Source organism: Fringilla coelebs (genome assembly GCF_963513975.1).
Source record: "Fringilla coelebs genome assembly, chromosome: 4".
In the NCBI taxonomy this organism is placed as follows: Eukaryota; Metazoa; Chordata; class Aves; order Passeriformes; family Fringillidae; genus Fringilla; species Fringilla coelebs.
The window spans coordinates 43685336-43712162 of record NC_140032.1 but is presented as its reverse complement, the minus strand read 5'-3'; the positions used below and the strand labels follow the sequence as shown (position 1 = coordinate 43712162).

The 26827-nt window shown below is 41.3% G+C and overlaps 1 protein-coding gene across 2 annotated transcripts in view; it reads right to left on the bottom strand.

Moving 5' to 3' along the window:
- FBXW7 (F-box and WD repeat domain containing 7) overlaps nucleotides 1–26827 on the bottom strand; it is a 176999-nt gene that overhangs the window by 31536 nt on the left and 118636 nt on the right. The window lies entirely within an intron of this gene.

Below are 26827 nucleotides of genomic sequence, written 5' to 3'. Positions count from 1 at the left end.
CATACATGTGCCAAATGCAACTTCTGAGTTTTTGTTGGTTTTCCTTTTTTTTTGAGATGTGATAGACCACAACAGTTTAGCCAGCTGAAAAATGTTTACTGCTGTTTACAACTGTGAGCTGCAAAATACATAAACTACTAGTATTACATTTAGTATAACCATTTGCTTCCTTTTTTCCAAATTTCACATTTAAGATCCAGTTTAAAAGTTGGCATCTTTCATACACAACTGATTTGATCTTTTTTAATGTTGTATTATAACATAGTTATTTAACCATTTATTGTATCAGTCTAGCTACCTAAAACAAAACACCCCAAACCCAACAAGATTCTCTAAAGCTTATGGTCCATATACTTCTGTTGTGATTTTGGTTATTTCTACTTTTAAAATACCCTAATGGCTTTACCTAAAAATGGTCACCAAAGATCTCATGTTCTGCTTCATTAGTGCTTACACAGGAAAGCTAAGGGTGGTTTTTATGGGAACAGCTACAACACAATCAGAAGAGCGTGCCTTGTAGCTGTGTTTTCTTGCCCATGCCTCACATGGGACACTCCACAGCATTTCACCAGACGAGCACTGAGCCAGAACCGCCCTGCGTGCTGCCGAATCACCAGCCTCACCCTCGCTGCTTCCCCACGCTCCAGGAGGAGCGGCCCCCCCCGCTCCCCCCAAGAAAACCAGTTGCAAGGATCACTGAAAAATAATGGATACCATCTTTTATTGCTGTGCTAGGTGGGTGAGCCATCAGAATTACGGGAAGCACAAGTAAGATGTTTGAGAACGAATTTCAGTACATGATGATAGACTTTTCAGAAAGGATTTTTCCTGTTCAAAAAAATTTTATATTTCCAGCTTGCCTTTCTGAGACATTATCATCATCATATTCCTCTTCTGCTTCTCACAAGAGGGAGATGCAGTTTTGCAAAAGCACATCTTAAAAATAAAAAGTAGAAAGCCTACAGGAGAATACTCAGCTCTGATGATTTATTCTTTTGCGTTAGCGAAGAAAACAACATGCATTATGTTGCCTAATAATGATTTCACCTGTTTCTTTTGGCTGGGTTTTTTCAGACATTTTAGGCAACTTTCACATGAGGTCCACCACGCAGACTGACTTTCAGTATCTCAGAAGGTGCTAAGTAAATAGATGGCCAAAAATGCCGTTTATCATATGAAGAAGATAAAACTTTCTTACACGAAAGAGGTCTAGTGACAAGATTCAGACATTAGTAAGGTCTCCGTAACCAAAACAGAGAAACCGTCGAGCAAACATCCCTCTAAACATTTAATTTGTCGCTACGAAAACACAACTCCTTCAGACAACGTTTATTTATCAAACTAACCGAGACTGCAGTATATAAAAAATTTCAATATATATAATATATATAAAAAACGAAAAGAAGGGGCAGCAAACTGCATTCCGCATCGCCGCCCGCCACCAAGCGCTGGCAGCGCTCCCCGGCAGCGCACTGACTGCAGCTACGGCCGGGCGGCAGCCCCCCGCCGCCGGCACGTCTCCGCCCGCGGACCGCCGGCGCGGAGGACGCGCGGCCCCCGCCCGCCCCTCCCTGCCCCCCTCGCCCTCCGCGGCCGCGCACCCGCGGGGAGGGGAGGGGAGGGGGCGGCCACTCACTTTGTAGAAGATCATCTTGAGGGTGCCGTAGAAGCCCATGGTGTCGGCGCGCTTCCCCTTGCGCGGCGGCGGCAGCGCCCCGCGGGCCCGGCGGCCGGGCAGGCGCTGGCAGTACAGCCCCTTCTCCGGCAGGTAGGTCACCGCCTCCCGCGCCGACATGCTCGGGCACGGCGGGCGGCGGCGGCGGCGGCGCTGCTCGGCCCGGCTGGCCCGGCCCTGCCCTGCCCTGCCTGCGCGGAGCGCGGCTCCCCCTGCCCGCCCTGCCCGCCGCCTGCCTCCGCCCGCCCCCCGCGCCCGCCCCGTCCCTCCCTCCCCGCCCGCCTCCGCAGCGGCGGCGCGGCACTGCGGGATGCGCGGCCGGGAGGGACCCGCGGGCCCCGCCGGCGGGAAACCCCCCCCACCCCGCGCAGAGGGGAAGAAATTACAAAAAATACCCCAGCACTGCGTGGGTTTGGGGCTATTTCCCCCTTTCACCTTCGCTCCCCCCCACCCGCTCCCTTCTCCCGCGCCGCCTCCGAGGCAGGGGCTGCCCCCAGCCCTCGCTCTGTTCTCTCAGCGTCACTCTCTCCACGGTTTTCCAAGCGGGTGCAAAACAAGCTCGTTTCCACTAATTATAATTATACCGTCGCCCTCGGCGGGCCTGGCTGGACTCGTCCGTGACTGCAGTCCGTGGACAGACGCAAATTAGTCCTCCAAAAGTGCGGGTAATTTTAGAATAATTTGAAATGCACTACAGTTTTGTCAGGGAAAGAGATGCTGAAATACCCTCTATTGGCTAGACAATAGAATAAACGGTTTTTGAAGATTTAGGAGTTGAAAGACCCGAATCCAGCAATTATGTAATATACATTAAACTACTAATCCAGAGCAGAGCCGCGGCGGAGCTGTCAGAGGCAGGAGCGGGGTTTCCCCAGCAGGGAGGCAGGCAGCCTTCCCCGCGCACCTGGAACAGCCTGGACGCGCACACGCTCCCCTCTCCCGTACAAGGCAGCTCTTGGGCGGCACCAAGCCATCTTAGCTCGGGCTTCAAATCCTACGCAGGATCCTCACCTGTATTTCAGTGAAAGCACAAGGAAAGCCCTTGGTAATTATTTGCTAAAGAACGGTCCTTTCTTGGTCATTCTTCACATCAACAAATCTGTCCCGCTCACCCTTACGGCTCGATTCAAGGGCATTGAAGTTCCTGACATATGGCTGGGCTCTCAGACAGATACCTGGAACCGGCACAGCAGCTAGGCAGCCTGATTTTTTTTAGTTTCTATACAGACAACTCAAGAGACTTCAGCTTCAAAAATTTTTCTTTCTTTTTTTTTTTTCTTTTCCTTTTCCCTCCTGCAAAGTTTTCTGCCCAAGTTCAGAACAGAGCATACCCTGAACATGATCTGAAGCTGCAGCATTCCCCTGTAATTTTCCCCAGGTGCAGTGGAAACTGGAGATGCTCAGCAGCCCTCCAGACCGACGCACTCAAACAGAAGGAAGCATGTAGTCCGTTTCTACTGACCTGAGGGGAAACTATCTTCTTCTTTATCACCCAAAGCAGCACAAAAAAGGTTCTACCTTTACAGAACACACATCTAAAGGAGTGGAAGCACTTTCTGTAAAACCCATTAGCTTCCTCATTACTACTTTAAAAAAAATCTCATATGCATTATTACTTAGCAATAGCTAAGTGTGGCAGGTGTTAGCACACCCAGATAAGGTGAAATCACTACCCCCACAGCACACATCCTGTCTCTCTATGGTTTTATGTATCTCCCATCCAGCACTGAGTCTGCACAGTGTTTTTCATCTCCCAGTGAAAATGGTTCTGCCCATCAAATCTTGGCATTTATGCCATTATCCACTAAACTGCAGTGCTGTATATTTTATGAGAACAAAATGGTCTTGAGTTGACTTCATACCTCAGATATGAACAGAGCTGTACATACCCCGGGAGACTATTACTGCTTTCCTTTGCTAGCACATCACATGCAAAAGGGAAGGGAAAAAACCACAGGCTGCATATACACATTGAATAATCACAGGAAGCAAATTAATACTCAAACCATCAGAGTAAGAAAGAATTTGAACATTATCACTCTGAGGACTTAGAAGTACTTCAGATATGTGCTTGCCTACTGTCCTGTGATACTTGCAGCTATCTCTGCCCCTTCTCCCATCAGTGAATGCACTCCATGCAGAGGGGGAATGATGGCTACTCTTGCTCCAGCACAGAAGCAGGAATGGGTAGGAAATCCCCAGGGATTAGCCTCTCCCCCAGCCTAAAGGCAAGTGTAATCTGACAGCACGGCTAGATTTATCTTTTCAACAAAATGTGCTCCAGAATTAAGCAGCCAATGAGTTGAATAATAATTAGAAATTACTATTTTCCTCTCTTTTGGAGTGCTACTATTGCAGATTACTTCTCTTTTGATCATGATTGGCAGATATTCTCTCATGGTAAAAAATCCCACTGACTTAACTGCTAATCACTTTGCCACAGTCAGGACCCATGTAATAACCCCAACAATCATTTGCTAATGGTAGAAAACTTGGTATGTCGGGTATTCATTCTGCACAAAAGGTTTGGGTTTTTTCCTAATATTAGATACAGATATCACAGACAGACATGACATTTGAACAATGACCATTTCTCATCTAGCAATCTGCCTTTCTCAGAACAAAAAACAAAAATTGCACATGGTTGTGGCACTAGCTCTCACCTTTTTAGTATTTATCTCTGTAGTAGTCCCACTTTTGATCGTCCACAAATAAAAAAACATTCCCTCTATCTCAAACTAAATTTGATAGTCTCTGGGTAATTGCAAAATTACTCTAGTTGGAGGTTTGCTCTTCCCCAAAATGCCTAACCACAGCTTAGGGTCTCCCTAGTTATTGGAGAAGAACATGCTCCACCAAAGGCTGAGGGCACCTACTGTTAGAGTCCCACTCTAAATTCCCATCTAGAAAGGACTTTCACTCTCTCTCTCCCTTGACTTTGAGAACCACCCTGTCCTCAGAAAAAATTTGTGTAATGAATGCACTGCACTCTCCCTTGTAGGAAATTAATAAGGGTTTTGCAAAAGTGATGTGGAACTGCCCAACCTGGGAAGACTGAGGTCACACAGCTCCACTCTGCGCCTTCTGGGAAAATACAAAGGTGGAAGAATAAGACCCCAACCCTGCAGGTGCTTTTGAGAGCCTGACAGCAAGTAGCAAAGAGGATGCATTCACTTGCATCTCTACCAACATTTGAAATAATATTTACTACAGCAACTTAATGCCCCAGGAATACTTAATGGTATAAACATTCATCACAAATTAAGGTACACTGAGGAAGACTACAGTTTAAAGCAATGTTAAGAGAAAAATCAAAAGTTACCATGTTTCTTTCCCTGTTTGGTATATATGTAATTTCAAAGGTTGCTCTTGCTTTGTTTAAGCTGACAATAATTTTTCAACTTCTTAAAACCACAAACAACATATAATTCATTACATTTAGAAAAATGTCTACACCAAAATTACATAGTTTTCAGTAGACACAAGTCCAATCTTATTTCCCGTCAGTACTGCCAACTCTTAATTAAAAAAAATTCACAGCATCCAATTCTTTTCCTGTTGGCAACACTTCTAGCACCTTTACCAGTTTGTCATGTGGCATGCTGTAATTAAGACTGTCTATTACTTCTAATGAAAGACTAGAATGAATTACAGAAATCACCCGCAGAGCTATATAATCCCCAGAAGAACGGAGATTACAGTGCAACAGATATTTTTGGTTTTTTTTTTTTTTTTTTTTTTTAGTTGGAGAAACATTTTTGAGTGGAGAGACTACAGGATGGTCTGGCTATGGTAATGGCCAGTCAGCATTTTGAAAAAACACTGGTGCTTAAACCAGGGAATGCAAAAACCATAATTGGCATTTCACATACACACATATGTGTGTCGGGAGCATAATGTGTGCAAGAGGAACTGTGGAGCAATATGGTTTGGTATCTCCATTAATATTGGTAAATGCATCATTCAAGACAGTGCCAGAAGGGATTCTGTGTACTCTGCACATTTAGCAGACACTTAGCAGACTGACTCCTTTAGAAACATTTCAGAGGGATTTTTGTGTGTTGTCTAATAGGATTGCAGGGTTTTTTCTATCCAGGAAATCAAACATCCTAAGGGGGAGGGGCCAAATCCTTAGCTGCGCAAGATTTACCCTGAACACAGTGAAGATGACCCGAGAAGAACGGTCATGCTTAGTTGTTTTCCCCTTTCTCAAATTTGGACCCACTTAGGCTTTAAACACTCCCCTTCTGCTCGGTAATCTAGTTTGGGCAGCTGCAGCAGCCAGCACTTTGTCTTCTATATTCGACCTATTCATCCAACTACATACTTCATTTAATTTGCCAAATGCTCCCATTCAGGCAAGAATCTGGCCCCACAGAGAGGTACTTCTGCCATCTGCTTTAGACATTTAACTACGGCTTTTCTTAGGATACCTACATTTAAAAGCCCAAGTTCCTATTTGCTCAATGAGAAAGGCACATGCTAGAGTCCAACATGTGTAAGGTCTCAGAAAAGGAGAAAAATATTCCACATGACAGCAAGTGTTTAACATGTTTCAAAGTAATTCAGGGTGGGCCTTTCCACTACAAAAAGGCACTGTTATTATTGTCAGATCTTTTTTCTTTTTGAACTATAATGAAATTAAACAAGTGACCCACTGGGATCATAGAAATCCCATGTTCTCACAGTTTCTCCCAGTTTAGTTTGGGCTAGCCAGCAGAACTACAGGTTGCAGATTTGAGATTTATTAGTGTGCATCCTAGTTGCTGAGCTGAAAGTATTTTATGGGTAAATTCCAGATCAGTGGGCAGGGTGAGACAAAGGTTTAGCACACTCACCAGTTTATTTGGCTAAGGAAGTTCAAAGGTACAGTGTAGGATGCACCTATCACACAGGTGTAACTGTGTAGAATATACCATTAGTATTGATGCTGCAGAACAGACCTGGAGAAATGAATTTAGGTGCACCAGTTTGTGACCAACAGCTGCTACATTACAGCCATGAGGGAGGAACAAAAGCAACTTGGCTCCCTGGAAGCAGCTCAGATAGAGGAATTTCTGCTCAATTTATTTATAATGTGGGCAGCAAGCTTAGAAACGTTCACTCCTGCATGTTTGCCTCAACACAGTTACAGGAAGAAATTGACACTTATGATCATGTGTAGTTCAAGTGCAGTACAAGCAATTCTGGACACTGCAATGTGCATTGACCAGCAGCTTAATGATAAATGACATATTTTTATAATACTGATGAACTTAAGGTTCAGGAGGAAGTAGTGAAAGCAACAGTAACTCTATTATGGGAGGAAGGACCCAGAGAGGCATTACATTAAGTTGCATGAAGCCTTCCAAAGCTTACTTAAGTGGAGTGGAGAATACGTATTATGAAGTATGATAGGTAATACCAAACTGTTTCACTAACTGTATAATGTTTCTTGGCAAAGCATTTTGAAGACTGCTTTCAAAATGAAATTCCCCACACATGCTTATCCGTGATTTCCATGCAAAGTAAGGTACTGTAGTCAAACAAAATTGTAAAAAGACTTTAAGCTTCATTTCTGCAGGGAAGGAAATGGCATCGGTAGCAACTGAAAAAAATCAATTAATATTTATTTATAACTCCTGATCCTATTAGGATAGCGTGAACTTTGATTACAAATACCATTTTAAAGGTATATATCTATAGCAGAGATTTCCCATAAACCACTTTCAAAAATACTTGCCTTTAAAAAAATAGAGCTCTAAATACATTGTGATAAATTCAAAAGGTGTGCTAGTTAATGGCTGTAAAAATAGCTTTGAAAAGGATTTAAACATGACGTGTATATACATCCAGACTTCAGCATTGGATGCTTATAATAAACTTCAAATTATGTTTTAAGAGCAGGGAGATTTCACAGACAGGCTTAATGTAATATGGCATTGCTGTGTCTCCAGCAGAGCAGAACTCCCCTCTGAAGGTCATACATCCTGTCCTCTTTGCTGGTTCCCTGGAGCTGGGCACAGAACTTGCAGCATATGCTCCGATGCTTAGGTTATTTTAAAGGAGTACAGCCAAAGCTGTCATATGCCCATTAATGAAAGGAACAGATCCATGCACTCTTCTTGGTGATAACACCAGCTTAAAGATGTCCCAGGCTCACCTGCTCATTCCTGTCCCCGGATGGCTCTTGCCCTTATTTCTGAAGGAACAAACATGTGTAGAAACACCCTGTGAACCAGATTCATTAACTGATGCAGAGTGAAGAGAAATGGGTTTAAGTTTTTACCCTTGGGGTTGTTTTTTTTTTTTTTTTTCCTTTTAGAACTAGTTGCTAGTTTAAATTTCTACCATGCTTTCACAAACAGCTGAGCCAGCAGAAGCAAATGAGCAATTCACAGGCAGGGCACAAACTCCTTGAGCCAGCTACACCACTGAGAAAAAGGTATGAGGAACTACGACCTGAGTGTCCCATGCAGAGAGGATAAGCCTATTATTTACACCTAGAGGCACCACTCTCTCTCAGCTATAGCTTCATGTGCATTTAAGCCAGCACAGCCACTGGGAAGAAGAAAAAAACAAACAGTTCCTGCACTTGTGGCTGCCCTTGGCCATTCATTTCTATGCTTGCATCACCTTCCCAGGTGCGACCACAGACTTCATTGCATGGCTCTGTGGTCAACTACAGTGGTAACTGACCTTGGGGCCTTTTTGCTAGGCTATTTTCCAGCCAGGTCAGATTCCTCATCTCCATGTGTGCCTGCATAGTAAGAGGTACAGCCCCCTCTCTCCTTTTGAACCTCCCCAAGTCCCCAAAAGAGCTACCTTACCCTGAACACTTGCAAAACTACAGCCCTAGGTGAAAAGACAAGGAACTGTGGGGTTTGGGCTTTGTCCTCCCAACCCAGAGGACTGTATTATCACCAGGACAACTTATTTGCATGGAAAAATATACTTCAGTCTGTGATAAATGGAAATGGACACTCAAAGATTTACCCCAAAACAAGCACAACAAGGTAAACCACAGGCAGGGGGTATAATGCCAGCCTTCTTTAAGCAAGTCACGTTGTAACTCCAGGAAGCTCGTCTCATTAGAACTCTATCTTATTTCACTGAATAAAACCAACAAAACCAGAACATTTTTCTTCCCAAAGCATTTTTCTTCTTGTTAAAGAAAAAGATAAATGAAAACAAAATATCAGTGCAGCTAAGCTTCCTGTTGCTTTTAATTCCCTGTGACAGTAACTGCATGCAAGTTTCCTACACAGAAATATGTGGTTTGTTTTAAAACTAGCAATATTAGCATACAATAAACATTTTTTTCAGAGCGCATATTCATAAGGAGGAGAGTTAAGGTTGATAATGCAACCTGCACTTTCACATCCTTCACCGCTTTCTGTGCAACAGGAGCATTATGAGTTGCTTTACCGAGTTTTGTTTTTACAGAGTGTTGTAAGATTATTCATTTTTCAAAAGAAGAAGAAGGTATTACATATAATACATCTTGCAAAACAGTCTCTAATGGCAGCAGATCTTCATAAGAACTGCGTCTCCATTCATTGTGCTCCTATTAAAGTTAACTGTAATCTATTTATTATATGATTAAACTTAATATATTGTGAGATGAATTCTATTTATAGATGCAGTAATAGCTGTGCTAATCACTCAAGTTCACATTGAACCAGGCTGTGCTTCTGAGTCACAGCAGCAGTTGCTTCAGAGACCAAAGGACATTCCTAAATTTCCTGAAGTGATGACCTTGCCTGTTACACACTGGGCAAGCCCGGATGGCCCTGCAGAGCAGCCCTTGCACGCCTCTGGCTCCCACACTTGCACTGAGGAGGAAGCTGGCACCACATATCCCATCCACTTCCCTCCCTTGGCCCACTCTTCTCCCAGATATCTGCACACACCACTGAGGTCAAGGGCAGTGGCTGCTACACCAGCAAGCAGAGGCCACCTGGGCACAGGGTATTCAGTTGGCACAACATGAGGATAGCAGTCACTGCCTGGGGTCTTTTTAAAAGTATTCTACCTCATATTCCTCTCATAGTCATTTCACAGATTCTGCATGTGACAATAGTCCATAAAGTTAGAAAACCATGCGTAGAAACTGTTCAGAGGCACACAAGGCATAAGCCCTTCTTGCTGATCAACAGATGACAAGCACAATATAAAATAAATTAATAGGGATCAGTTCCTTTTCTCAATATTTCAACCAGAGAGCTGAGTTTTTTTGTTTGTATTGACAAGAATGTTTCCAAATTGGAGGAGAAGTGTGCATTTCTGCCTTTGAACACCAATGTTCAAACTGTTTTCACTCAAATATAAGCAAGTTGGGAAATCACCTTTGTACAGAAAAAGAAATGTGTGTTTGGACTTAGAAGGCTTACCAAAAATGTCTGTCCTTTGCACTGAATACAAATGGAGGACTGGTATCTACTGCTGTTTTCTGTTCAGTTTTCCTTTCTTTTTTCTTTTTTTCTTTTGTTTGAGATAGCTTTCTTTTAATTGCCAAGAGAAGTGCTTGTTTATCTGGCATTATCTATACAAATTTATTTACAAAATAGTTTCTGTTGTCATTTGTGGTACTTGAAAATGAGAAGGGGTTAGTTGTGAGTCTTTAGGCTACAGACAGAAGAATTCTTGGAATTAGAGATTAAGCCAGAAGGATTTAGGAAGAATGTCAAGAAAAAACTATTAAAAATGTCAAATCTCTTTTCCTACCTGTTTTACCTAAACAGGGTAAAAGGTTACAAACCCAAGCATTCAAAAGAATTTGAAATGACAGGAATAAGATGCTTTTACTACAAAAGAGCTGCTTAACAATTCAGCCTGTGCATGGTACATACTAAATAAGAGAGATTCTGTAGGAACAGTGTTTGAGGTTGTGATTTACTATACATTGTTATCCATCTGTGCACATGCATCAATGTTTGCGAAGGCAAACGTTCCAGTGTTTTAGGCATGGCATCCTGGCATCCATTTTATAGCATCAAGGGAATTCACCTCATCATGTGGCAATGCATTGACTCCCTGTTCAGTGTGGCAGGCAGAACACAGCCTGAGCCCCCAGGTGACGCCCCACCACTGTGGGTAACCAGCAGTGAGGAACAGCAGGATGCCACCTTTGGTGCAAAAGCTCTAGAGGAAGGTGAAATGTGATGTGCCAGGGCAGTTTGCTGGTAACAGAAGTGTAGCATCCTTGAGTCTCAGCTTTGGAGAGGAAATTGTTCTGTTGAATGTGTATGAATTTCCTGGGCTCTCTCCATCTTTTCCTCCTTCTTGTTTTTCTGTAAGCACCACCCCCAAGGTCCTCCATTCTCCTGCCCTCTGCTTCCTGTATCAATATTCTGGCCCAGTATTTCCCCAGTAGTTTTGGCCATCCTGTCCTCTCCACAGCACCACAGTCTAACAAGACTTATTGTCCCAACTTATGACTCCTTTCCTTTCCCTTCCCATCCTCAACCATGTTTTCTCCCTCCCTGGAATTCAGGACAAGCATTTTTCCATACAACATTCAAGCATCTATAAGGCAGGGGACGTCTGGACTGCAGGACACAGAATTACAGAATTATATAAAGGCCTGGGTTGGAAGGGACCTTCAAGATATCTAGTTCCAACCTCCCCCACTGTGGTCTTTGATGCCCCCCACTAGATCAGGCTGCTCAGGGCCTCATCCAACCTGGCCTTGAGCAATTCCAGATACGGGCCATCCGTAAGTTCTCTGAGCAACCTACTTCAGTGCTTCCCTAACCCCTGGGTAAAGAATTTCTTCCAAACATCTAACTTAAATCTCTCCACTTTCAGTTTAAAACTGCTCCCCCTTGTTCTGTCACTACCTGCTTGTATAAAAAGTGACTCTCCCTCGTTTTTAGAAGCCTTCTTGAGGAACTGAAAGGCCACAGTGGTGTCTCCCTGGAGCCTTCTCATCTCCAGACTGAACAACCCCAGCTCTCTCAGCCTGTCTTCACAAAGGTGCTTCAGCCCCCCGAAATGCTTGTCCTTTGCTTTGTCTAATACCTGCACCAGCAAGTTATCTAGAGGATATTTGGTGTTTTCTCTGCCATCCTTGCCCACATCTGCAGAGCAGCTGGAAGCAGGCACCAGAGGGGAGATGCAGTTCTGCCGACATTGCCTTTGGCTACAGAACGCTCGGTGAGTCCCAGTCAGGTCAGTCTGACCAGCACTATGACCTGGTAGGACACAGACTCCTTGCAGCCCAGAGTGTCTCTGGTACATGAAAATGGTCATTTTCCCATGACACACACTCTGCCCTAGCATTAAGCGGCAGTGGTGGTTATAAAAGGGAAAATTGCACATTCTACCTGCTTGATCCAGCTTCTTTTTCACCCAACCCATGCCTATGGTAAAGCATAGAGAAGGGGATTTACTCCTTTTCCATGAGTCCTCATGATTTATTGCCATGACAACTCACCCCTCTCTAGAGGCCTGGGGGAGCCCTGTGAGCTGGTTTCTCCTGAGTACATTCTTCCTGCAGTGGAGGATGGATGCCAAACCTTTGCAGAGCAGAAAGGAATGCCAGGCATCCCGGGGTCACACCAGATGCTTTGAAGGCTTGCTAACCCACTGTCATTAACCTTATGCTGTGCAATTGCATGTCAAAATGGGCTACAGGCAGAGCAAGGAGGCCAGCAGACCTGCCCCAACTAAAAACACTCTTCCCTGAACAGGTGCTTCCAGTCTAGAAACCACACAGCATGCTTGCCTGCCTCTACAAGAGACACAGCACTGCATAACTTCGGGTAACCAGTCCCTCATCCAGACGAGAGGGATGACAATTGCTAATAATTTTTTTTTTCCACTGTATTTAGCTTTACCAGTACAACTCTTTATAACAGATGTTTCATAGAATTCAAGAAGTATGAAATAGGGGGCACATTTCACAGTGTTTCAGAGATATTTTCAGTGCTACCTGTAGAAAACCTAAGAACTAAGCATAAAAAAAGAAAATTACCATACCTGTCCACTATTATGTCTAAGCTTCTTTTGGGAAGGCATTTTGTTCAATAAAACCTTATGCTTCCTCTATAAAGCTATAATATTTCTACTTTAATTTTAAAAACTACACGTTAAAACCCCCTGTTTCCACCCTCAAGGAAAACTGCATGTTGCAACATTCACATAACCTCAGACATCACATATTTAACCATTTCTCTAAAAACTTCTGTCAACTGCCAGATCAGTGTAATGGAACTGATGTGCTCCCTAAACCAATCCATTCACTGTGGGTTAAATAGCAAGACAGTCAAAGAAACTCCTGGGTTCTGAAGCTTTATTTATAGACTGGATGGAGTAAATTAAAGATTTTGAAATTTTTTTGTTTGCTGTTCCATTCACTTGTAACCACAAAATTAGATGGCAACCGTGGTTTTGAAGTTTGAAAGTTTATGGAGACTCAGTATTTCACAAATCCAATTATTTAAGGAAATGCAGTCCATCTAATGTTACTGATTTACCAATTAAATGCCAAGGAATAATCCATGTCACCAATGTGGTTGGTTGTACAGGGAAGTATCTTTAAACTATTTTAAAATTAAGAGGAAAAAAATGCAGAATATTGCAAACTATTATTTGAAATTAGCACACTGGAAGAGAGATTTAAGATTCTGTAATAAAGCCTGTGCAAATATATGTCCTAGTTCCTATTCCTTTTATTTTGCTGAAAGCAACTACTAAAGCTTGTTATTAGCTATAACATTGCTTAAGCAATGCCAGCAATGTTCTGACAAATCTCTAGGGATTTTTTTTACCCACTTTTCTTTTATTATCATACTCCATCTCTAATATTCAATCAGTGCCAAACTGGTTTCTGTATGCCAATCTTTCTCACAGAAATGGAAAAATATCCTGCTGTATGTCATAGGCCTGCTGATGTGTCAGGGAGAGACTGAATGGAAGTGGGAAAGGGAAGCAGGAGGGAGGAGGATGAGAGCACCAGCCTGCAGTCTGGTATTTAGCAGAAGTCTCATTTTTTTGATCAGAAAGTTGGCAAAAAATCAAAGTGCAGACTGGCGTTAGTTAGGTCCCTTTTAATTTAACCTTCAACACAAGCTTCACACATCATGTGGACTCTTCCCTTTAGTCTAATTTCAGACACAGAACAAACTTCTGCCTTGAAAACTGGCCAGTCCTGAATCCCCATTTTGCTACCTACCTTCAACAAAACATGCTACGAGCCACTGACCAGATCATTTGCTGATAAGCCTAAATTTCAATTTCTGTGCAGTTATTTAAACACAGCTGAATTTCCCCACTGGGACAAGATTGTACAATGTTCACTTTTGTCCCTTGTAAAATCATAGACAATGTTTAGGAATGTTTGATTTAAAAGAAAATTCTGGGAAGAACTCATTTGCTGCTTGTGTAAATATAGTTCCTCATTAAAATTTGATAACAACAGTCTTAATGGAATACTACAATCTCATTCATGCTTTTGAATAAAGTGATTTAAATTGGCATGAATACAGTTTAAATACACTTCTTCCCAGCTAACTGTTGGCAGCTTTTTAACGGCCTTCAGGGACAGGTATGACTCATGCCTGCTCTTCAAAAACTTTTTTAAAATGCAGATTTTTTCCACTGGTCTATTGTGCTTTACGAGTAAACTGAAAGAGACTAAAATTAGAAGGCAGACCACTACCACCAGAGGGATTAGGAACTCCTACGCTATGCTGATTCCAAAAGCTGAATTGGTTGACCTGTACTAGGAACTCCTTTATTTTGGTTCCTACTACATTTCTGGCAAACTTCATCCAAAGCCTCTCCTGGTTACAAATGATTTCAATTCCCTGTGTCTAGGAACAGCGGGTGGTCTCTGGATCTGCATGCAACATTGCACTGAGCAGCCCTCATTCTCTGCTATGCAAGACTGAAAAAAGCAAAGGTGTTCCCCCTAAGTAAGCCAGCGTGAGAACACTACCTGGCACAAGTCATATGGCAAAGCCCTGGCATTTTTAAAACAACTGCAGCAACAGTCTTTTCATGTGCCTTATGCACAGTATGCTCACATTCACTGATTCTGATGAATACAAAGAAAGTTTGGTGGACAGCTACTTTAAGAAGGGAATCCAACAGTCTCAAGTTTAGACTGAGCAATCAACCTGTCAAGGAAAGACAGCAGAGGATACTAACCTTCCCTGTAATTCAGGCATTTTAGGCAGTGCAGACTACTGGGTTAAAAGCTAAAACAACAAGGTACATTTCAACTCAAGATAGGGATGTCAGCCTCCTTATCAGCACAGTCCTTCAAAGAGCCTGCTGAAATTCTCTTCCTTTGAGACAGACAAGCCCCACATCTGTGGTGAGATGTGTGGGCCACTCAGTCCTGAAGAGCACAAGAGGTGCTCTCAGAGTAGCATCCTGTGAACCAGGAAACCTGAACAAGCTTTGTACTTCTTTATGCAAAATACCTAGGGAAAAAAATGTTAAATACTTAATTTGCTATCTCACAGAGGAAAGTTAAATGTGACTCAGCAGGTGTACATACTGAGAAGCAAGAACATTAACACTAACTGGGCTTTGTTCACTTTCCTGTTACTGATAGCTAGGTACATTACCATATTATGTGCATCTACTTTAGGAATGGTGGGGTTTTGCTTCTACAGCAGGTAGACAGCTGGCAGTTTTGTGTGGCCCTCTGAAAGGAGCTATAGAAACGTGACTAGTAAGCTGGGTTAGCTGTTCAGTATTCCAGGCTAAATGGGGAAAAGAAATAAGAGGAAGACTCAGCCAGAGCCTGCATTGATCTAAAGCATGGGTCAACAGTTCCAAGACACAGAAAATCCAACTCATTTCCCATTTCCAATTTCCAGGGGACATCTATTACAATCTAAAAGGTATCTGTTTTGAAGAGTTGTGATACTAACACTGTTTTCTAAGCAGAGGCAGTGTACGCCGAGGTTAAAGAGATGGCTGTACCAAAAGAAATCTCATCTCAGAATTAAAAAAAAATGTGTGAGAAACAATCATAATGCCCCCTTCACCTCCACAAAAACTATACTCTTTTGTTGCGATAGAAAATGGAACTCTTAAATTAAAAATTTAGCAGATGCCCAAATATGAGAATGGGGATGGATACCAGGCTAAGGAGCTGTCATGAAGGCTGTGAAAACAGCCAGCATACCAAATCCAACCCTCTCAATCTTTTGAAAGGGCATTATCTGAAACTGAAAGTTCACATTTTTCTGGTTTTATATCTACCTACATGTACAAATAAGTAATCAAAGTGCCTTCAGCTCCTGAGGAGAATTTGTGTTCAAGGGTATGTGACACCTAGAGAGATCCCAAGGAGTGGTTTCATATACCCTTTGTCTTTTCTCACTACTGAGCTACTGACTTAGCCCTCAATGAAACAGAATGTGTAACTGGTCTCCAAACAAGACCCCACCATGCAAGCAGCCAGCTGATGGTATCAACAAGAGAGTCAAAGGCTGCTGAAGTTTTGTCCAGTTTACATTCTCTAACAAAAATTTGAGCAATCACACCTAATCTGAACAAATCTGGTCCTGTCTGCCCAACCAAAACCTCATTCTAAAAGAAATTACCAACTAATTTCTTCCATAAAACAGAATAATTTCAGGAATGTAAATTAACCATTTTATGCCCCTGACAGGTCTTGCTAAACCTTCTACAAGTTCTTCCAACTTTTCATTTCCCTGAAACAAAACTACAGTTCTCACAAATATTCTGTAAGAACAGACAACTAAGAAAAATTTTTCCAGTGCTCAGATGTTAAGACTCCCTCCCTGCAGCATTAGTGTCTTCAAAATGTTTTTAAATGAAAGGAAAAAGAGAAGTAGCTTGCAGTAGTTTCCAAATAATGCAGTTATACTACCTTTTATCTGTATGGATGCCATCATGTAATTGCACTATTCCTTTAGGGGCCTTTGTCAATGAGGAGAAATATTATCTTGATCTCCATTAAACCAGTAACTGAATTGAGTATATTTGCTTCTTCATGTTAAGTTAATTTCAAGAAGCTTCTAATTTGTTAGCATTTTTCAGAGTGATCTTGAAGCTGGAAAGGAAAGGAACAGACAGCTCAATGTATATAACAAAGGTTTGTCAAATAACATCAATATTCCTCATCATAAGACTGCCCTTTCAAAGAAGCACTTAGAGACATGGTAAAGACCCCAGCTCAGAGGGACCCAATGGAGCGAGGGGCTCACAAGCTGAGGCTTAACCTAGAGGTGAATCAGACTAAAAGCTTGATTAGGAATCAAGAGTGCTTCTTCATGTTGCTATTCCCACCTTTTGGTTGTAAACAAACTCTGGGGCCATGGCTGGGAACACTGAGTCTGCAAGAACACACTCTCCACATCAATGCCTCTATGCAGAACAGAGAGGACAACTTCAGCAAGACCTGTAGAAAACTACAGTTGACAAGGAAATAAATCTTTAGGACGAGGAGGACACCGTGCTTTTACGAGTTCAAATCCCATTTTCAAATACATGGGAAGATGACCACTGATAACCAAGCATGCTTTACATCAAGAACAGTTCTAGATCAGAGGCCCATCTGCTCCAGAAGCATTCCTCATGCCTACTGCTATCTTCTCCTAAGGAAATGCCCACACCTCTCTGCAGACATTCTTCACTGTAAGACAGCATACCTTCCATAAGCTCTTCTGAAACAAACTTGTCAAAACCAGCTCTCAAAATGGCAAGCCATGGGCATACTCTCTGCTGGATATAGCTGTACCAGAAGAGATTACTCTCCCCTCCTTAACAGATTTCAGTCCATGAGCTAAATTGGCTTATACAACTATATATAGAAGTAGATCTTTGGCAATAAATGCACGTTTTTCCCCTTAAACGGGCTAAGAAGTGATGACATGAGCAGCTTAAGTGGCAGATCTGAAGCAGCAGAAGTCTGCTGGCAGGATGCATGACAAATACCTGCAAGTAGCCCAAAGGGTGGCAGTTTATCCAGCCAACTTAGCTGAGCTGGAAGATGACATGTTCACAGTACCAACTGGTCACAATCACAGAAGCCAAGATATGCTGGATTCCCCATCAGTAGGATAAGTGTGCTGAATTCACTGGGGCCTCATGGTACTGCCAGGATTTGACCCAACATCCTATAAGCCCGTATTAGTGCTGCTTTAATCATTAAAACCTCCCAAATCCAATACGTGCAAAGAGTGGCACATCTGACTTCAAAAGCAGCTTTCTTTGAGAAATTCTAGAGGCAAATTACTTAATCCAACATCAAGATATCTGTCATGAAATTCAGTTGTGCTTGCTATCCACTGTTGCAGCTACAAGAGCTTCTCCTGTACTGGCAGTCCCAGTTCATTCACACATGTACACACTAAAATCCCCTGTTGTCTGATGGGACATGCCAAGTCATCTGTTCCATACGTGTATCAATAAATAGATACACAAACAGTATTGCTAAAATACATTTCAATTATTCAATTCAAAAGACAAGTTAGTTGAAAACAGCCTTTGGTTGAATTTATGTTTTTCTTTTTTTTTAAAAGGAGTCCTGATTCTGTTTCTAGTGTTGCTACATGTGACTGTGCAACACCTGACCCCCGTGAAGGGAAAACTGTAGTAACATACACAGAGAAGAGATATGCCAGGGGCCTGAGTCTGCCGAGAATTACATGTTAGCAAATATACATGGGGTCAGCTTGCAGCTTGAAGTGAAGCCTTGGATTCATAGCCCCTTGCTTTCTCAGTGTATGAGACAGGTTGGAGAAGCAGAGAGAAACAACAGCAAGAAGTTTAATACTATTAGCAGATAAAGCATAAACATTTCAGAAACCCTTGATTACATGCTCTGAAGCCTACTCCAAAATGATTCCCTTACTATCAGTCAGGACAACTAAATTAAATCACACTTTCATTCGGCAGGTGTAAAATGAAACATCAGCAAAATAAACTCTAGTAACTTTTTATTGATGTATTTTGGAGGTGGTTTTGGCTTCATGAGATGGAAAGGCCTTCCAGTGAAATCATTCTGCTCAGATATTACTCATAAAATGCATTTGCACTCAAAAGTTTCAACTTCAAAACCAACTGACATTTATTAATGAGGGTGTGTTCTCCAAATCCATTGATGAAATACCTAAAATATCTTCAAATCACACATTACCACTTTCCACAGACCTCGTACCGCCACACCAATTCACGAGACAATTTTATTACAGAGCCCTTGCTCCTGCTGTAATGATGGCAACAGAGCCTCCCTAGGACTGTGACTACCCTCCAGGCTGACACTTAGCTCTGGAAGCAGTGCCCACTGTGCCTCAGTGGGTAACAGGCTTTGCCTGTCATCTGTCACTCATCCTTTCCCCACAGCCCCCTGTACCCACCTGCAAATCCCCTCTTGTACAAACAGCCCAACCTAATCCACTTCAACCAACAAGCCGGGTTGGCAGAGCCTTACTATTTAAAATATTTCATTTTGACAAACAACATTGCCAGCAGATTTGAGAGGGCATTTCCCTTAAACAGAAGGGTTGTTTACCTGTGCTTACCTAGGCAAACAATCTATAAGGATTGCACTGGTGTAAACTGAACTCCTGGATTTTGCAGACACGTGGCTGTGGACGCTAGGATATTTCTCCTGCCAGCTGTGCCGTGGGAGCAGAGTACCCAGCAACAGCTGGATAAAATAATACCTTAAATTGCTGCAGCTTCTTGCTAAGACTGAACTCTTTGCCAACAAAAGTGCTCTTTGCCCACCTTAGCTGTAACCAAGTGAAGGGTTTGGCTAGCAGAAAAATATCAGCTAAAATTAGAATTTTCCAAGCCATAAGACTTTAAGGTTACATCAGCAAAGTTACTACACAAGACACCATCACTTCTGTGGAAAGTCCTCTGGCAGATGCAACAATGCTCACTTCTTTGTCGAACCAGAAAATCTCTGTATGCTATCATGAAGGCATAGTCATCATCCACGTGATTTGCCTATGAGTGTAAGCCCTCACAGATGACAATAACCCCCTCAAAAAAAAAAAAAAAAAAAAAAAAAAAAAAAAAAAAAACCAACAAAAAAAAACCAAACCCAAAACACTTTGACAAAGCCTAATCTGCTTGCAGAAGTAGAGACCATCGACTAACCAACCTGAAGGACACCTTTAAAGGCTGCATCTGCAAGCTCTTTAAGAAATCCACTCATGCACAGAAATCTGCAATATAAAAAAATCCTGGGAGGGAAAGTTCAAATATGTAAAAAAAAGTACAAAGTCAAAGACAGTACAAAGAGTTTACAACCTTCTCTCTCTTTGTGGAAACAAAAACTTCTGTTTGAATACCTGATTTTTTTTCCTTTTTTCTGCTCACTGGTAAATAAATAGAACAGGCAATTCCTTTCCCACCTATATCAGCAAAGTCATAATAGTAAACCACTTTTTTGTTTGTTGCAGCAGTTGCAAGAGGTGAAAAGTTATTGCTCAGCGAACCTAGTGGATTTACTTAATAATTCTTTTATCATAAAACTGTGTTTTTCTTTAAACATGATAGACTTCTTTTGAGATTAGAAGGCTTCTCTCTTCCCATAAACAATTTTCCTTCCATTTTAGCTGAGTTTCTTGTGCCAAGATGTTTGAAAAAGGCAGCCTACACAAATATACGTAAAATCCTCATGATAGAAAATACAAAATTAACTTTACAAACCAAGTGATTTTCTTTATAACCAGAGTCCAAAATTTAATGCTAGTATTTAAAACATATAAAAGAACTTTTTACCACAGAGAAATATAACACAACATCTACCTCAAATGTCAGAGATAGTTAACTTTTCTTGTATGTTTGGAAAAGAAATCAAAAGAAAACAGTAGGAAAATATATTAGCTTTGCTTTTGAGAGTTTAGAGTAAAGAACTTCTTTATTTTTGTTAACTCACGCCATATCAGAATTCAGCCATTATAATTTATGTCCTTTTAGAGCTCCAAAAATGAATGAGAACCTTACTCTCAGAACACCAGAAGCCATAAAGACTACACAACAAAGAACTGAGAATGTGATGGAACAAGTAATGAGAGCGTAAATCTGAAGTTCAGTGCTTCTCTCCATTATCAGTGCATGGTAATTTTATGCTATTTTCTGCTGAGGCTCCTTTGAACAGAACATTGAAGAGTGATTACATGTCCAAACTTTAATAAAATGTCAAAATCCACTGTTTCATTGTATCTGCAATTGTGATGGATTCCTCCTACACATGGGATAAGAAAGGATAGAATTTTGTATTCATGGTGCTCCAAGCACTATGTTTTAAGTTGGGGCTTGATGTAAATCAGTTATTTGCCAACAAGAAAGTCATTATTATAACCTCACATTTTAATTAAAGAGGCATTTTTGCTTTTAAAAATACAGCTTCAGATCTTGAATATGCTTCTAGAAAATAAAGATTTTTAAAAATTCAGTGGCTCTCACCACAAAACAGATCCATGGCCAATATCATATGTCACCACTACAAGGGGTATAGAAGACAGCAGACTGGGTTCTTCCCTGTAGTTTTAACTCCGCTTAAACTGAAATGGGAGAAAATACCTCCCTTTTGGCTAAAGAAACTACAAAATCTCTGATTTGGCCTCAAAACTTCTACCCTTTACAGGCCAAAGCTCACGCCTCCAAGCTCTGAGGTCTGTCCAATACCAATGGAATAAACAGCTATAGGCGACTGGGGTGGTCCTGCTACCACCTTCCTACCTCAGGTGGTGTCGTCAATGCCAGATGGAAGATGGAAACTACAGGCAAACCAGACTTGGCACCAAAGACACATTTGTCCTGCTCTCTGGAACTCCCACCATGTGGCAGTTTCTACAGTCAAGGTTAACTATATCCTAACCTGCAGGCTAAAATCCCCCACTTATTTTTCATAGCACAAATATCTTCAGACAAAAACAGAACCAAACTTTTACTATTGACTTTTCTCTGTATTTTGGACAGACCCTCTTTTTACAATGAGACTGCCAGTGAAAACTTGTTACTCAAAAGAAATTCCTTTTTTACTCATCCTACTGTGTACAGATTGTGACAAAAGTAGTTCTTCCTACCTACCACAGAAAAAAGAATCACTCTGAGTTTCAACAACCATAAGCATCATAAAGATTGAGTACATCCTAAGCAGTTCCCCTTGTAGAGGGAACATATCAAGGAGAAGACATCTGTCAAGAATGCACAGCAAAATGTTGACAGCCAATCCAATGGTATTTAGTCAGCTTTTGCACACTGGCTGTTGCAGAGCTGAAAAGCAAATCTTACCACAACCTTCTTGCCAGGAGATTTAACTCTCCTATGAGCTGGGCTTTGATGCGTCAGAGAGGAAAGGATAATTGTTGTATTTTCTTTGGAAACAATGCAATAGTGATTGTGAGGCATACTTGTCTGAATTGGATGTATAATACCAAGTCTCATAAGAGACACTGAACTTATAAAGCTTGCCTGGCAGTGATAGGAGCTATTAAGGGGCCTGCTTTAATGGATAAGAAACATGACAACTCCCACAGAGAATCAACTGGTGCTGTGCTGGAAGGACTGAAAATGCAGTTCTACTGTGGCACTGGTCCTCACAGAGAGAAAAATGAACACATGGTTCACATTAAGATCTCCAAAAGTGTCCATCCTGATTTTTCTTGAGAAATACATAAGTGAAGAACTTTGACTTCTTACATCCCTTCTGAAAGAACTTACTGCAATTAAATGAATAATTTTTTTTGTATTCCCCAAATGTAGGTCAAAGAGCATTTGCAGGTCCAAATGTTAATCATCATTTTGAATCTGATGGCACTGAAAAGAACCTTGAAATAACAGGTGAGGCAGAATCATGAAGCTAGTTTGCCACCATATTCATCAGTCTAAGTAGAAGTTGTCTGTGTTAGTCTTGCTCTGAAAAATTACATATTGCACCTAGATTATTGCCAGCTTTGTGAGCTCTCTCTTAAATCCTAACAAGTAGAGAGACATAATAACAACAACAACAACAACAATAATAATAATAATAATAATCATCATCATCATCATCTTATTGCTGCCCCTTGCCCATTCCCTCAACATAAAGAGGTCGACCAGCAGCCTGTGGAGTGAATTACCAGGGAGGATGGGTACCCACAGACCAGGTGTCACCCCAAAATTAAATTTCTGCCTGGTAAACCATGCTGCCTGATGTACATTTCTCATCTGATTTAGAGTGCAGTCTGCAATAGGAAATTTTCTGTCACCAAGAGGAAGGTGACTGTCTTTCTGCCTTCGAAATAATTGAACCCATGATGGCTATTACTTATAAATTCCTGATCAGATTATGTTTTCAGCTAACCAGAATAAATTTATTAGCCACACTTTCAGTGTCTCCCTGCATTGCAGCCAATGGAGGCTGTACTCTCACTCTTCCTGGTACACAGTGCCCAAACTCCCATGGACCAGAATAAGTGCTTTCCATTATTTGCAGCTGACATTCATCATAATAATTTGTCTGTCTGTTTCACAAATGGGGGATATCTTTGTATTTCTAATATTGTCTTCAGAGGGGATAGGGTATTCATTTCTTTGCAATTCCTATTTTGAATGAAGGCCATTTTCAATTCTTTTATTGACATTATTCTCAGAGAACAACTCATTCCCCATGGTTTTCTTTTTCAGTGCAAGCCTTCAGGCTGACTTCTTTGACACTGTATATCCACCCCACTTACTGGAAACCATGATAGGCTGATAAAATGCACCCATTTGCTTCAGCTTTCCATTCAAATGTGTCCAAAACTAATGTGAATCAGGACTTTCTTCCCCCCCAAAACCAAATGTAGGATGCAACAACAGAAGTGACTTTAACAGTCACTAGTCTTACACGCATAAGAGAAGATTGGTTGGGATTATGCTAAAAGACTTCCTGAAGAGACTTTATAGCACCATGCTGTATAATAACATTCTGTATTTTTACATAAGGTCCTTGGTAACCTGAACATACTTCCAGGAATCACCCAAGATCTGAAGCAAGATAAAAATACAGCACTTGTGACTTCTGCACAGCTTTACATAATATATTTACAGGATCACATCCAAGAAGTTTATTTAAACAAACTTATGGACAGCTACTTGGTGACTCAATGAGCAAAACTGTGGAGAGTGGCACTAATGTAAAACTAGAGAAGGGCATATGTTAGCAAAGTGAATTACTGCAAGGCTGGTGAATAAAGCCACTAACCACCTTTCTTCAGAACTTTTATGCTGTTGCAGGTATATCTTGCCTTATGGTATTTCCACCTGCCATACATCTTGCTATGCTTGTTTCAACAATACACATGAAGGACCAACACCACAACAATTTCCTAATTATTTTAATTTGCCTCATTTTTTGGAGAAGGTTTCCTAATTAATATTAAGCATCAAAAATGCTTCCTCTTGAAGCTTCACTGAGCTCTTGAGTTTAAAGTACAGCTGTTAAAACAGGCTCCAGGGATACAGGACTGATTTCTTTTTTTCTTTTTTTTTAAACTGGATAACTTCACTGGTTGGATGATTTGTCCAAAATTCAACACTGAAGGCTTCTCAGTTAAGTCCTACAAAGCAGAAATATTCCCAATAGAAAAACTGAGCTACAAGCCTGGCTTTTTCTAGGGAAGCTGAAAAATTTTTCCCAAAAGCAAAAGACTTCAAGAGGACATTCTCTGTTGTCAGTAACTGACAATTAGGTTTTGCCCACGGGTTGCAAACACAATGAAGCATCCAGCGCAGGAGATCCAGGACCCCATCATGACAAAGACAGAACCACAATGTCTCTGAACACCGTGAAGTTTCAGTAATTTCCATCCTTTCTCTGAAAACTGTCTTTGATGTGTTCTCATTGCCAGTCAGTTGCTTCAGATGTTGATTGCTCATTACACTGATTTCTCCACTGTTTCCAGTTCACTGAAGGTTTTATCATGAACTTTTCCGAAACAAATCAGTATAAAATATCTTTAGTGGGATGAGGTTTTGGATGGAGCTTAATTCTGTTTCATCCACAGTGGTGCCTGCTCTCTGTCTGCTTATTAGCAAAGCTTCTTGTAGCTTTTACTGCATCTATTACCTTAGATCCTACCACAAACTTCATTGCTTATCACAAAACTCATGTGCAGACAGTGTAACAGGCAAAGACAGAGAGCTGGAGATCTCTGAGTCCATTCAAAGCTGTGCATCTGTTCTGAGCACCAAACATTTACTAGCCATTAGGTAACACATCAGTCTTTGCATGCATTATTTTTTAAATAATGTGGCGAATACAAACAATATACCTATAAAAATTACAATGGAAAGGAATTCTGTACATTTTTCAAAATATTTAAGGTAGAAACATACAAAAGATTTTCAGAGGTAGTTCTCAGACTCTAAAATGTAATTTGCTTTTCACAAATCCCAGTTATTTGAGATTCCCTACCACAAAGATGACATTATAGATCTGGGAGATTCTAACTTTCATGAATTTAATAATTTTGTATTTAATACGATAAACTTACCTACCTAAACTGCTTTTACTGCAAAACCTTAATTATTTACCATCCAAACACTCCCACTGAATTAGTTTTACAAATGAACTTAATTCAAATTAACATTTAAGTTACATGATACTTAAAAACATCCAGACTTAGACGATAAAGTTCCATGTTACCACCTATCCATGGACTCAAAAGTACCTAGTGCTTTCTGCTATGGAAGAACAAACTGCCTGAACAAACTTGTCCTTATAAATTTAGCTAAAAGGACTTCTGAAATATACTCACACAGTTTTTGTTCATCTCTACTCATCAAACTACCTCACAGGAAACCTAAACTGAAGCCACAAGGTTGGGCACAGCACTGAGTAGGGTCCTTACTCAAGGAGCTGCCAATTTGTCACACCTGGACAGCACACAGCATTTGCACCATGGCTCCCCCATGTTTAGCTGTGCCAACAGAAGATGCTGCTGTCCCCATCGCAGAACCAAAGGAACAATAAATCCACTTGATGTTAAATTAGCTGGGTTAGTGCAAATCACCCATTTAAATTGGCTAAGCTTTTCTGGCTGGTTGCTCCACAGCCAGTGTGGGATCTCTGCTGGCTCCAGTGAGGCCATAATGACCACCAAAGGGGCAATAGGAACCTGCCTGGGGGAGATGAAGGTTTCCAGTGGCATGGATTTTAGCCAAGCGAACGTCTGTCTACAACCTCCAGCATGTGATTTTTAATCAAAGTAGTGTTACTAGCACAGGCAGTTGCAGGAGGGCCTTTACAGTGACAGCAGCTCTTACATCTGCTCTTCATGCACCACAGATCCGTGTGCACTTGGCCAGTTAAAGATGTTTAACCCCTGGGTATTCTACCACCTTTCTGCAAGAGGTTACTGACCTTAGAGCTCTGCTGCTCTTTCATCTCCTTCATGCAAAACATTTTCCAGGTAGCTTAAATCACTTTTGATAGCCTTTTAAACTTAACTAACTTTGCCTAAAGCAAGTTAGATCATTTACAGGATCCATTTACCAGCAAAGCTGAAGGAAAGAAATAACTTCTGGCAGACTACTAGACAGTACTGGAAAAAGAGGGAGAAAGTAGGAAGGTGGGCTGGAGACAGAGGTGTGCAAATAAAGCCTCCAGGAAGCACAGCTGGATTCAGACAATGGCAGCTGTTCATAACCTCTTCTTGCACTTTTGTATAACTGCATTTGAAGACAGATGTGTGAAAGCAAAGTGCTAGAGTTTATAAATTCAGGGGGTGGAGGGGAACTACCCCTGCTGCAGCAGCTATCACAACAGGGTCTTACTTTGGCCATTACTTTTTTTTTTTTTTGCTGTACTTCAATACACATCAAAAACTCTAATAAATTACATTTGATTTAAAGAGCTTGAACAAGTTGCAGTTAGCGAATTTCCCACTTTGCTCTTGACAAACTCAGAGTGAATGTGCTTCAGATGTGGAACCTAACCGGTGAACAGTATTTCACTTGCAACTCAAAACTCATATAAAGCTGTGCTTCAATGTCCTCAATGTAATTTTGAATGTGATCACTAACTCATTCAAAGCAGAACTCTTCAAATCACATTTTAGTGTGTTAGCTCACACTATAGAGAAGCAATGGAATTTTGGAGCTGAACAGTGCTGTTCTTTAAAATCTCTTGATGTTTTGTAACTATTCTTGAAATAAAACTCTGGTCAATAGTTAAGCAGGTAAGAAGCAGCTGGATTT